The sequence below is a fragment of the Arachis hypogaea genome, chromosome 2, assembly GCF_003086295.3.
Source record: "Arachis hypogaea cultivar Tifrunner chromosome 2, arahy.Tifrunner.gnm2.J5K5, whole genome shotgun sequence".
NCBI classification, from domain to species: domain Eukaryota; kingdom Viridiplantae; phylum Streptophyta; class Magnoliopsida; order Fabales; family Fabaceae; genus Arachis; species Arachis hypogaea.
Window position 1 is genome coordinate 47,619,972 of NC_092037.1, and position 13,281 is coordinate 47,633,252.

General features: G+C 39.3%; 1 non-coding gene across 1 annotated transcript; it reads right to left on the bottom strand.

The window, feature by feature from the left end:
- Positions 1–1,565: 1,565 nt before the first annotated feature.
- Positions 1,566–1,669, bottom strand: LOC112762983 (small nucleolar RNA R71). Its single transcript, XR_003182797.1, has one exon. It is a non-coding gene; the product is annotated as a small nucleolar RNA R71 (small nucleolar RNA).
- Between the last annotated feature and the right edge of the window lie 11,612 nt (positions 1,670–13,281).

Consider the following 13,281-nt stretch of genomic DNA (forward strand, 5'->3'; position numbering starts at 1 on the left):
TTCATCTTGACATTCATAGCATTCTTGCATGCATTCATTGTTTTGATCTAAAAATTTCATGCATTGAATATTTTTGTTGTTTTTCTCTTTCATAATTAAAAATTCAAAAAATCAAAAAAAAATCTTTTCCTTATTTTCCTCCAAATTTTCGAAATTTTGGGTTGACTTGGTCAAAAATTTTCAAAATTAGTTGTTTCTTACAAGTCAAGTCAAAATTTCAATTTTAAAAATCTTATATTTTCAAAATCTTTTTCAAAAATTATATCTTTTTCAATTTTTCTATTTTTCGAAAATTTCAAAAAAATCTTTTTCAAATTATTTTCAAAATCTTTTTCTTATCTTTAGATCAAATTTTCGAAAATTAGCTAACAATTAATGTGATTGGTTCAAAAATTTGAAGTTTGTTACTTTCTTGTTAAGAAAGGTTCAATCTTTAAGTTCTAGAATCTTATCTTGTAGTTTCTTGTTAGTTAAGTAATTTCAAAAATTAAATCTTTTTCAAAATATCTTTTTCTTAAAAATCTTATCTTTTTAATCTTATCTTTTTATTTTATCTTTTTTAAAATTTGATTTCAAAATATCTTATCTAACTTCTTATCTTCTTATCTTTTTAAAAATTTGATTTCAAATCTTTTTCAATCAACTAACTAACTTTTTGTTTGTTTCTTATCTTTTTCAAAACCACCTAACTACTTTGCCCTCTCTAATTTTCGAAAATACCTCTCTCTTTTTCAAAAATTCTTTTTAATTAACTAATTGTTTCAAGTTTTAATTTTAATTTTAATTCATCTCTAATTTTCGAAAACACTAACCTCTTTTCAAAAATTATTTTCGAATTTTTCTCCCTCTCTCTTCTCTTCTTCTATTTAATTAATTAATTACTAACACTTCTCTTCACCTCTCTTCATCTAAAAATCCGAATTCTTCTTCATCCTTCTACCCCTTTCTTTTTCTACTAACATAAAGGAATCTCTATACTGTGACATGGAGGATTCCTCTTTCTTTTCTTGTTTCTTCTCTTTCATATGAGCAGGAACAGGGAAAAAGGCATTCTTGTTGAAATAGATCCAGAACCTGAAAGGACTCTGAAGAGAAAATTAAGAGAAGCTAAATTACAACAATCCAGAAATAACCTTTCAGAAATTTTCGAACAGGAGAAGGACATGGCAGCCGAAAATAATAATAATAATAATGCAAGGAGAATGCTTGGTGACTTCACAAAGCCAACATCCAAGTTTGATGGAAGAAGCATCTCCATTCCTGCCATTGGAGCCAATAACTTTGAGCTTAAGCCTCAACTAGTTGCATTAATGCAACAAAACTGCAAGTTTTATGGACTTCCATCTGAAGATCCTTATCAGTTTTTAACTGAGTTCTTACAGATCTGTGAGACTGTAAAGACGAATGGAGTTGATCCTGAAGTCTACAGACTCATGCTTTTCCCTTTTGCTGTAAGAGACAGAGCTAGAATATGGTTGGATTCACAACCTAAGGATAGCCTGGACTCCTGGGATAAGCTGGTCACTGCCTTCTTGGATAAATTCTTTCCTCCTCAAAAGCTGAGCAAGCTGAGAGTGGATGTTCAAACCTTCAAACAAAAAGATGGTGAATCCCTCTATGAAGCTTGGGAAAGATATAAGCAGTTAACCAAAAGATGTCCATCTGACATGTTTTCAGAATGGACCCTATTAGATATATTCTATTATGGTCTCTCTGAATTTTCGAAAATGTCATTAGACCATTCTGCAGGTGGATCTATTCACTTGAAGAAAACGCCTGAAGAGGCTCAAGAACTCATTGACATGGTTGCAAACAATCAGTTCATGTACACCTCTGAGAGGAATTCCGTGAATAATGGGATACCTCAGAAGAAAGGAGTTCTTGAAATTGATGCTCTGAATGCCATAATGGCTCAGAACAGAGTGTTGACTCAACAGGTCAACATGATCTCTCAAAATCTGAATGGGCTGCAATATGCATCCAACAGTACTAGAGAGGCAGCTTCTGAAGAAGCTTATGATCCTGAAAACCCTGCCATGGCAGAGGTTAATTACATGGGTGAACCTTATGGAAACACCTATAACCCATCATGGAGAAATCATCCAAATTTCTCCTGGAAGGATCAACAGAAGCCTCAACAAGGCTTTAACAATGGTGGACGCAATAGGCTGAGCAATAGTAAGCCATATCCATCATCTTCTCAGCAACAGACAGAGAATTCAGAACAAAACACTTCTAATTTAGCCAATATTGTCTCTGATCTGTCAAAGGCCACTTTCAGTTTCATGAATGAAACAAGATCCTCCATTAGAAATTTGGAGGCACAAGTGGGCCAGCTGAGTAAGAAAGTTAGTGAAACTCCTCCCAGTATTCTCCCAAGCAATACAGAAGAAAATCCAAAAGGAGAGTGCAAGGCCATTGATGTGATCAAAGTGGCCGAATGCACCAGGGAGGAGGAGGACGAAAATCTTAGTGGGGAAGACCTCCTGGGACGTCCTTCAAGCAAGAAGGAGATTCCTAATAAGGATCCAGAGAAATCTGAGGCTCATATAGAGACCATAGAGATTCCATTAAATCTCCTTCTGCCATTCATGAGCTCTGAAGACTATTCTTCCTCTGAAGAGGATGAAGATGTGACTGGAGAGCAAGTTGCTCAATACTTAGGAGCTATCATGAAGCTGAATGCCAAGTTGTTTGGTAATGAGACTTGGGAAAGTGAACCTCCCTTGCTCATTAGTGAACTAGATACTTGGATTCAGAAAACTCTACCTCAAAAGAAACAAGATCCTGGCAAGTTCCTAATATCTTGTACCATAGGCACCATGAGCTTTGAAAAAGCTCTAAGTGATCTGGGGTCAGGGATAAATCTTATGCCACTCTCTGTAATGGAGAAGCTGGGGATCATTGAGGTACAACCTGCCTTGTTCTCATTGCAATTGGCAGACAAGTCATTGAGACAAGCTTATGGAATAGTAGAGGACGTGCTAGTAAAGGTTGAAGGCCTTTACATCCCTGCTGATTTCATAATCCTAGACACTAGGAAGGAAGATGATGAATGCATCATCCTAGGAAGACCTTTCCTAGCCACAGCAGGAGCTGTGATAGATGTCAACAGAGGAGAATTAGTCCTCCAATTGAATGGGGACTACCTTGTGTTTAAAGGACATGGCCATCCCTCTGTGACAAAAGAGAGTAAGCAGGAAGAGCTTCTCTCAGTTCAGAGTCAAGAAGAGCCCACACAGTCAAACTCTAAGTTTGGTGTTGTGAGGCCACAACCAAGCTCTAAGTTTGGTGTTCAGACCCCATATCCAAACTCTAAGTTTGGTGTTGGGACTACACACTAAAATTGACCTGATCACCTTGTGGCTCCATGAGAGCCACTATCAAGCTATTGACATTAAAGAAGCGCTTGTTGGGAGGCAACCCAATTTTATTTATCTAATTTTATTTTATTTTGTTTCTTTGTTATTTTTGTGTTTAATTAGGTACATGATCATGAGGAGTAACGAAAAAAATCAAAAAAATTAAAAACAGAGTCAAAAACAGAAGAAAAAAATTGTTCACCCTGGAGGTAGCGCAGACTGGCGTTCAACGCCAGTAAGATGCATTTGGCTGGCGTTCAACGCCAGAACAGAGCACCATTCTGGCGCTGAACGCCAGAAACAAGCAACATCCTGGCGCTGAACGCCAGGAATATGCCTAGAGGAGACAAGTTGGCGTTGAACGCCAGCAACAAGCATGAAACTGGCGTTCAACGCCAGAAACATGCATTACATGGGCGTTGAACGCCCAGAACGTGCACCAATGGGCGTTTAAATGCCAGAATGATGCACGAAGGCATTTTACATGCCTATATGGTGAAGGAATGGTATTTCTTTTCACCTCAGGATTTGTGGACCCCACAGGATCACCTCAGGATCTGTGGACCCCACAGGATCCCCACCTACCATATTCCCACCTTTTCTTTTAATCCTAATCACACTCTCCTAATCCTAATCTCATTTCACTCTTTCCCATGTCACACTTCCCAAAAACCTTCACCAATCACCTCAATTCCTCTTCCCAATTACCCCATTCACCATTCACATCAACCCACTCTTCCCCATAAACCCCACCTACCTTCATAAAATTCACATCAACCCACTCTTCCCCATTCCCACCCAATATGGCCGAACACCCACCCTCCCTCTCCCTATAAATACCTTTACAATTCAACTTCTCTTTCCCACCCAATCCCACCCATATAGCCGAATCCATCTCCCCTCACTCACCTCCATTTTCTTCTTCTTCTTCTTCCTCTCTTCTTTCTTCTCTTGCTCGAGGGCGAGCAATATTTTAAGTTTGGTGTGGTAAAAGCATAGCTTTTTTTTGCTTTTCCATTACCATTAATGGCACCTAAGGCCAGAGAAACCTCAAAGGGAAGACAAAAGCTTCCACCTCTGAGTCTTGGGAGATGGAAAGACTATAAGCCGTCATAGCTCAGTGGTAGAACATGTGGCTGCAAATCAAGAGATCCCTGAGATACCTCAGGGAATAAGTTATTCTCCACACAAATATTGGAAGCAACTAAGGGTAGAAACACCAAAATTACTAGGAATCATTCAACAGAAGCAAGGAAGAGACATAGAGGAGCTCAAAAAGCACCATTGGACCTTCAAGAAGGCGCCACCCTCACTCAGGTGGATTCATTCCTTGTTCTTTATTTCTTTCTGTTTTCGGTTTTTAATGTTGTGTTTATCTATGTTTTGTGTCTCTACTTCATGATCATTAGTATGTAACCATGCCTTAAAACTATGAATAAAATCCATTAGTCCTTCACCTCTCTTAAATGAAAAATGTTTTAATTCAAAAGAACAAGAAGTACATGAATTTCGAATTTATCCTTGAATTTAATTTAATTATATTGATGTGGTGACAATACTTTTTGTTTTCTGAATGAATGCTTGAACAGTGCATATTTTTGATCTTGTTGTTTATGAGTGTTAAAATTGTTGGCTCTTGAAAGAATGATGAACAAAGAGAAATGTTATTGGTGATCTGAAAAATCATGAATTGATTCTTGAAGCAAGAAAAAGCAGTGAAAAAGAAGAAGCATTCGAAAAAAAAATTAGAAAGAAAAAGAAGGAGCAGTAGAAAAAGCCAATAGCCCTTAAAACCAAAAGGCAAGGGTAAAAAGGATCCAAGGCTTTGAGCATCAATGGATAGGAGGGCCCAAGGAAATAAAATCCAGGCCTAAGCCGCTAAATCAAGCTGTCCCTAACCATGTGCTTGTGTCATGAAGGTCCAAGTGAAAAGCTTGAGACTGAGTGGTTAACGTCGTGATCCAAAGCAAAAGAGTGTGCTTAAGAGCTCTGGACACCACTAACTGGGGACTCTAGCAAAGCTGAGTCACAATCTGAAAAGGTTCACCCAGTTATGTGTCTGTGGCATTTATGTATCCGGTGGTAATACTGGAAAACAAAATGCTTAGGGCCACAACCAAGACTTAAAAAGTAGCTGTGTTCAAGAATCAACATGCTTAACTAGGAAAGTCAATAACACTATCCAAAATTCTAAGTTCCTAAGAGACGCCAATCACTCTAAACTTCAAAGGAAAAAGTGAGATGCCAAAACTGTTCAGAAGCAAAAAGCTACAAGTCCCGCTCATCTAATTAAATTAATATTCATTGATATTCTGTAATTTATAGTATATTCTCTTCTTTTATCCTATTTGATTTTCAGTTGCTTGGGGACAAGCAACAATTTAAGTTTGGTGTTGTGATGAGCGGATAATTTATACGCTTTTTGGCATTGTTTTTAGGTAGTTTTTAGTAAGTTTGAGTTACTTTTAGGGATGTTTTCATTAGTTTTTATGTTAAATTAACATTTCTGGACTTTACTATGAGTTTGTGTGTTTTTCTGTGATTTCAGGTAAATTATGGCTGAAATTGAGGGACTTGAGCAAAACTCTGAAGAAGGCTGACAAAAGGACTGCTGATGCTGTTGGAATCTGACCTCCCTGCACTCGAAATGGATTTTCTGGAGCTACAGAACTCCAAATGGCGTGCTCTCAATAGCGTTGGAAAGTAGACATCCAGGGCTTTCCAGCAATATATACTAGTCCATACTTTATTCGGAGATTGACGACGTAACTTGGCGTTGAACGCCAAGTACATGCTGCTGTCTGGAGTTAAACGCCAGAAAAACGTCATGATCCGGAGTTGAACGCCCAAAACACGTCATAACTCGGAGTTCAACTCCAAGAGAAGCCTCAGCTCGTGGATTAATCAAGCTCAGCCCAAGCATACACCAAGTGGGCCCCGAAAGTGGATTTATGCATCAACTACTTACTCATGTAAACCCTAGGAGCTAGTTTATTATAAATAGAACTTTTTACTATCATATTATCATCCTGGATTGTATTTTGAATCCTGTGATCATGTTTTGGTGCCTAAACCCCTTTCACTTATGTATTTTCAACGGTGGAGTTTCTGCACACCATAGATTAAGGGTGTGGAGCTCTGCTGTACCTCAAGTATTAATGCAATTCTATTCTCTTTTATTCAAATCTCTCTTATTCTTATTCCAAGATATTCATTCGTACCCAAGAACATGATGAATGTGATGATAAGTAACCCTCATTATCATTCTCACTTATGAACGCACGTGATTGACAACCACTTCCGTTCTACATGCAACAGAGCTTGAATGTGTATCTCTTAGATTCCCCAACAGAATCTTCGTGGTATAAGCTAGATAGATGGCGGCATTTATGAGGATCCGGAAAGTCTTACCTTGTCTGTGGTATTCCAAGTAGGATCCTGGGAATCCGGAAAGTCTCACCTTGTCTGTGGTATTCCGAGTAGGATTCCGGTAATGAATGACTGTGACGTGCTTCAAACTTGCAAGTGCTGGGCGTTAGTGACAGACGCAAAAGAATCAAGGGATTCTATTCCAGTAGGCGCAGGAACCAACCAGTGATTAGCCGTGCTGTGACAGAGTGCGTGAGCGTAGTTTTCACTGCGAGGATGGGATGTAGCCATCAACCATGGGTGATGCCTCCAGACGATTAGCCATGCGAGTGACAGCCGCATAGGATCATTTTCCCGAGAGGATTGAAAGTAGCCACCGCTGATGGTGAACCCCTATACACAGCTTGCCATGGAAAGGAGTAAGAAGGATTGAGTTGAAGCAGTAGGAGAGCAGGCGTCCTTGAGCCATACAGTATCTCCATTCGCTTATCTGAAATTCCCACCAATGAATCTGCATAAGTATTCTATCCCTTTTATTATTTCTATTTTCTTATTTCTATTTTCAAAAACCCATAAACCAATTTAATCTGCCTAACTGAGATTTACAAGGTGACCATAGCTTGCTTCATACCAACAATCTCTGTGGGATCGACCCTTACTCACGTAAGGTTTATTACTTGGACGACCCAGTACACTTGCTGGTTAGTTGAACGGAGTTGTGTCCACTCGTGCCAATTTCTAAATTCCATAATTTTACAAGGAGTGCAACTAAAAGAATAAGGATCACAATTTCGTCCACCATCCACCTCTATTCCCTTGTTCGAAATTTTATGCCCAAGGACAATCCCTTCAGTCACCATAAAGTGACATTTTTCCCAGTTTAAAACTAGGTTGGTCTCTTGGCATCTTTTCAGAACAAGTGCTAGATGGTTAAGGCAGGAGCTGAATGAGTCTCCAAATACTGAAAAGTCATCCATGAAGACTTCCAGAAATTTCTCTACCATATCCGAGAAGATAGAGAGCATGCACCTCTGAAAGGTTGCAGGTGCATTGCACAGACCAAAAGGCATCCTTTTGTAGGCAAATACTCCAGAAGGACATGTAAATGCTGTTTTCTCTTGGTCCTGAGGATCTACTGCAATTTGGTTGTAGCCTGAGTAGCCGTCCAAAAAGCAGTAGTATTCATGACCTGCTAGTCTCTCTAGCATCTGGTCTATGAATGGTAAAGGAAAATGATCCTTTATAGTGACTGTATTGAGCCTTCTGTCGTCAATACACATGCACCACCCTGTAACTGTTCTTGTAGGAACTAGTTCATTCTTTTCATTATGAACCACTGTCATGCCTCCCTTCTTAGGGACAACGTGGACAGGGCTCACCCAGGGGCTATCAGAAATAGGATAAATAATCCCAGCCTCTAGTAACTTAGTGACCTCTTTCTGCACCACCTCCTTCATGGCTGGATTTAGCCGCCTTTGTGGTTGAACCACTGGCTTAGCATCATCCTCCAATAGGATCTTGTGCATGCATCTAGCTGGGCTAATGCCCTTAAGATCACTTATGGACCACCCAAGAGCTGTCTTGTGTGTCCTTAGCACTTGAATTAGTGCTTCCTCTTCCTGTGGATTTAGAGCAGAGCTTATTATCACTGGAAAAGTGTCACCTTCTCCCAGAAATGCATATTTCAGGGATGGTGGTAGTGGCTTGAGCTCTGGTTTAGGAGGCTTATCTTCCTCCTGAGGAATTTTTAGAATTTCTTTTATTTCCTTTAGTTCCTCCAGATTAGGCTGAACATCCTTAAAGATGTCATCTAGCTCTGATTCAAGACTTTCAGTCATATTGACCTCCTCCACCAAAGAGTCAATAATATCAGTGCTCATGCAGTCATTTGATGTGTCTGGATGTTGCATAGCTTTGACAACATTCAACTTGAACTCATCCTCATTGACTCTCAGGGTTAATTCCCCTTTTTGGACGTCAATGAGGGTCCGTCCAGTTGCTAGGAAAGGTCTTCCTAGAATGAGAGTTGCACTCTTGTGATCCTCCATTTCCAGCACTACAAAGTCAGTTGGAAAGGCAAATGGCCCAACCTTGACAATCATGTCCTCAATTATGCCTGATGGATATTTAATGGAGCCATCAGCAAGTTGGAGGCATATCCGGGTTGGTTTGACTTCTTCAGTCAACCCAAGCTTTCTGATAGTGGATGCAGGTATTAGATTGATGCTTGCTCCAAGGTCACACAGGGCTGTCTTGGTGCAAGCACCTTCTAATGTGCATGGTATCATAAAGCTTCCTGGATCTTGAAGCTTTTCTGGTAAGCTTTTCAGAATGACTGCACTGCATTCTTCAGTGAGAAATACTTTTTCAGTTTCTCTCCAATCCTTCTTATGACTTAAGGTCTCTTTCATGAACTTAGCATAAGAAGGTATTTGCTCAAGTGCCTCTGAAAATGGAATCTTGATTTCAAGAGTCCTTAGATAGTCTGCAAAGCGGGCAAATTGCTTATCCTGCTCCGCTTGGCGGAGTTTCTGAGGATAAGGCATCTTGGCTTTATATTCTTCAACCTTAGTTGCTGCAGGTTTATTCCTTACAGAAGTGGTTGGAGAAGCTTTTTTAGAGGGGTTACTATCAGCACTCTCAGGTGTCTGATTCCCCATTGGCGTTTGAACGCCAGGGTTGGGTGGAAAACGGGCGTTTAACGCCAACTTTTCCCCCTTTTCTGGCGTTTGAACGCCAATAGTATTCCTCTCTGGGCTCTTACTGTCCTCAGAGGGATTTTGGATAGTGGTTTGGCTATCCTCTGTTAATTGTTCCTTATTTGGCTTTTTGCTCTTTTGAGTAGTGTTGTTCAATGTCTTCCCACTCCTCAGTTGAACTGCTTGACATTCTTCTGTTATCTGTTTAGATATCTGCTGTTTTGCTTGATTCAACTGCAGTTCTATGTTCTTGTTAGCAACTTTAGTTTCATGGAGCATCTCTTTAAATTCTGCTAACTGTTCTGTTATCAGGAGCAATTGTTGATTAAGCTCAATCATCTGTTCTTGAGGATTAGGATCAGTGGCTAGTGCCATGACTTCCTCTTTTGGAGAGAACTCATTGCTAGAGTACAAATATTGGTTTCTAGCAACAGTGTCTATAAGCTCTTGAGCTTCTTCAATTGTCTTCCTCATGTGTATAGATCCACCAGCTGAGTGGTCTAAAGACATCTGAGCATTTTCTGTAAGCCCATAGTAGAAGATGTCTAACTATACCCACTCTGAAAACATTTCAGAGGGGCATTTTCTTAGCATACCTCTATACCTCTCCCAGGCATTATAAAGGGATTCATTATCCTCTTGTTTAAAGCCTTGGATGTCCAGCCTTAGCTGTGTCATCCTCTTTGGAGGGTAAAAGTGATTCAGGAATTTGTCTGATAACTGTTTCCATGTCTTTATGCTTGCTGTAGGTTAGTTATTCAACCACCTTTTGGCTTGATCTTTTACAGCAAATGGAAACAGTAATAGTCTGTAGACATCCTGATCCACCTCTTTATCATGTACTGTGTCAGCAATTTGTAAGAATTGTGCCAGAAACTCAGTAGGCTCTTCCTGTGGAAGACCGGAATACTGGCAATTTTGCTGCACTATGATAATGAGTTGAGGATTTAGCTCAAAGCTGCTTGCTTTGATGGGAGGTGTACAGATGCTACTCCCATATGCAACTGTAACGGGGTTAGCATATGACCCCAGAGTCCTTCTGGACTGATCAATCCCACTTAGGTCCATAATGGATAAAGGGAAATGATATGGATTGCAAATAGATAAAATATTTTTTTTTGAATTAAACGAAAAAAATTAAAATAAAACAAAAGGAAATTAAAATAAAAATTTGAAAATCAAAAAGAAAATAAGATCAAAGCAAATTGAGAACTGAATCAATTGGTTAATTAAAAAGATTTTGAAAAGAGCAATTAAAAAGATATGATTGAAAAAAATTTTTATGAAAAAGATTTGATTTTTGAAATGAGGAAAGAGAAAAACAACAAAATCACACCAAACTTAAAATTTTTGAAAATCAAACACTAATTTTCGAAAATTTTTAAAGGCAAAACACAAAGAGGACACCAAACGTAGAATTTTTATGGAGCAAAAAGGGACTAAAGACATGCAAATTCGAAAATTAAAAGAAAAACAAAAGCATGCAAATGACACCAAACTTAAAATATGAAACTAGACTCAACTAAAAGACTCTAAACCAACAAAAATAAAACAGTCCTAATCTAAGCAACAAGATAAGCCGTCAGTTGTCCAAACTCGAACAATCCCCGGCAACGGCGCCAAAAACTTGGTGCACGAAATTGCAATCACACGTTTGCAATCCCGCACAACTAACCAGCAAGTGCACTGGGTCGTCCAAGTAATACCTTACGTGAGTAAGGGTCGATCCCACGGAGATTGTTGGATTGAAGCAAGCTATGGTTATCTTGTAAATCTTAGTCAGGATATCAGAAATTATCAGGATTAATTGTGAAAAGCAAAAGAACATGAATTAAGTACTTGTTTTGCAGTAATGGAGAATAGGTTGAGGTTTTGGAGATGCTCCATCTTCTGAATCTCTGCTTTCCTACTGTCTTCTTCTTCAAGCACGCAAGGCTCCTTCCATGGAAAGCTGTATGCAAGGGTTTCACCGTTGTCAGTGGCTACCTCCCATCCTCTCAGTGGAAATGTTCAACGCACCCTGTCACGGCTCGGCTATCCATCTGTCGGTTCTCAATCAGGCCGGAATAGAATCCAGTGATTCTTTTGCGTCTGTCACTAACGCCCCGCCTTCAGGAGTTTGAAGCTCGTCACAGTCATTCAGTCATTGAATCCTACTCAGAATACCACAGACAAGGTTTAGACCTTCCGGATTCTCTTGAATGCCGCCATCAGTTCTAGCTTATACCACGAAGATTCCAGTTAAGGAATCCAAGAGATATCTACTTAATCTAAGGTAGAATGGAGGTGGTTGTCAGGCACACGTTCATGGTTGAGAATGATGATGATTGTCACGGATCATCACATTCATCCGATTTAAGAACAAGTGATATCTTAGAATGGAAGCAAGCATGATTGAATGAAAAACAGTAGTAATTGCATTAATCCATCAAGACACAGCAGAGCTCCTCACCCCCAACCATGGGGTTTAGAGACTCATGCCGTGGAAAGTACACAAAGAAACGTGTAAAGTGTCATGAGGTGCAGATACAATGTCAAAAGATCCTATTAATAGTAAACTAGTAACCTAGGGTATACAGAAATGAGTAAATGACGTAAAAATCCACTTCTGGGTCCACTTGGTGTGTGCTTGGGCTGATCAATGAAGCATTTTCGTGTAGAGACCTTTTCTGGAGTTAAACGCCAGCTTTTATGCCAGTTTGGGCGTTTAACTCCAAGTTTTATGCCAGTTCCAGCGTTAAACGCTGGAAATTCTGAGGCTGATTTGCCACGCCGGTTTGGGCCATCAAATCTTGGGCAAAGTATGGACTATCATATATTGCTGGAAAGCCCAGGATGTCTACTTTCCAACGCCGTTGAGAGCGCGCCAATTGGGTATTTGTAGCTCCAGAAAATCCACTTCGAGTGCAGGGAGGTCAGAATCCAACAGCATCTGCAGTCCTTTTCAGTCTCTGAATCAGATTTTTGCTCAGGGCCCTCAAGTTCAGCCAGAAAATACCTGAAATCACAGAAAAACACACAAACTCATAGTAAAGTCCAGAAAAGTGAATTTTAACTAAAAACTAATAAAAATATACTAAAAACTAACTAGATCATACTAAAAACATACTAAAAACAATGCCAAAAAGCGTATAAATTATCCGCTCATCAGCCGAAAATGAGAAGAGAGAAAAAGAGAGAAACTTTCATGACACTTTAATCTTCAAAGCTTGATTTCTGCTGAGCTAAAACTCAAATCAAAATTCCAATCCAACCAAAATGATACGCTCTTCTTTCTCTACATGATCATATGACCTATCAAGGCTGGAATCAAGGTGAGTTGGCTGCACCATCTCCCTTTTGATTCGGTTTCAAGGAAACATGCTTAAACATGTGTTTTCTTGATGTTCTTCCTTAGAAATCATGCTTAACTTGAATTGAGGGCCAACAAACGTGAGTTTCCAGCAGGTATAAGGTGAGAAATCCCTCCCTAACATTCTGAGTGAGATTTGGTTAGTTGAGGGTTTTTGGATTTAAAGTTGTTCTTGATGTGATTTAGGAGGAAAAAGTGCTTAAGGACCACCTGAAGGTCCAACTGAATTAGGAGCAGCAAAACGAGGTAGGGTGTAACGAAATTAATCTTGATTATTTGTGTTTGAGTTATGTGAATGTTGTATGATTTTGCTGTGCTAAAAATTGGTTACATATATGATTGATTCTTGGTGAAAATTTGGTGAAATTTTGATGAAATTTGATGAAATTCAAGCTTTGAGTTCATGTTCTTGGAGCAGCTAGAAAACGAAATGCTAGACCCTAAATTGGGGTTCAATTTGTGTTAAAATTATGTAAAAAAGATGGGGTTTTAGTGGTTG